This window comes from Gekko japonicus, unplaced genomic scaffold (genome assembly GCF_001447785.1).
Source record: "Gekko japonicus isolate JY-2015 unplaced genomic scaffold, Gekko_japonicus_V1.1 scaffold1752, whole genome shotgun sequence".
In the NCBI taxonomy this organism is placed as follows: domain Eukaryota; kingdom Metazoa; phylum Chordata; class Lepidosauria; order Squamata; family Gekkonidae; genus Gekko; species Gekko japonicus.
This window is the reverse complement of record NW_015162002.1, coordinates 361,389-362,373: the sequence shown is the minus strand read 5'-3', so window position 1 is coordinate 362,373 and position 985 is coordinate 361,389.

The window sequence follows — 985 nt, the reverse complement described above, 5'->3', positions numbered from 1 at the left end:
AAAGAGTGAAACAAACTAACACAATAAACTGTTGCAGAACGCCAGAAAATCAGAGCACAGTAGCCCAGGCTCCCTTTATCTACTAAAATCTACTCTGTCTGTAAATATTTGTCTTTGACTTCACCTGCCTCTTTAATCAATCTTGAGCTGATTGCTAAATGCAGCTATTGAAATCTGGCTGGGCAAATCACCGAGTTTTCTTTACAACCAAGGCAAGCTGGTAGCCACATTTCACACAAATGCAGGGAGTTTACACCATTCTGTGAAACACATCTATAAAATTCCCTAACCTTTTAATCAATGCCATTTCCATCACCACCACCCTAGCTCTGGATGACTCATTCGAGGAAATCTGTCCATTCTCTCCACTGATGACATTTTAAATGACATGCTATTTGAGCTGGTGAAGAATTAGATCGTGTAAAACTTGGTTTTTAATTTTCCAAGCACTTTTATGTACAGGTTAGGCCAGGTCACGAAGTGGCATTCGAACATGCAGAGCTGCTGATTAATAAATGTGGCTCTCCCCCCTCCCCCTTCCAGGCTTTGATAAGCACATTTTTTGTATCAATGCAGGGTGGGGTTTTTTTAATGTGAGGACTAGCTCTCTCTAGAATCCCCATCAAACTGCTACAGTTGTTTGAAACCTAAGTTCTTTGCTAGAACATCACAGGCAATTTGCAGCATCTGAGTTACTGCAAGATTTGACTATGCTGGACTTTTAAAGAGAAATTGTAAGGATTTAAAAAAATGGCCATGTCCACCAGAATTCTTTCTGAACTCTGTATAGCTGTAAAACACAAAAGAGACAGGCGTTCTATGTCTTGCTAGTTATTTATCTCCTGGAAAATATTAAGATCTTTTTAAGGATCCTTCCTCATTGAATATACAACCCCCCTTGAGGTATTTTAGCAATTAAAATGAGGGAATAGATGCATTTATGATTTAATTGGTACACTGTTCAAACGCTGCTTAGGCCTTGCTT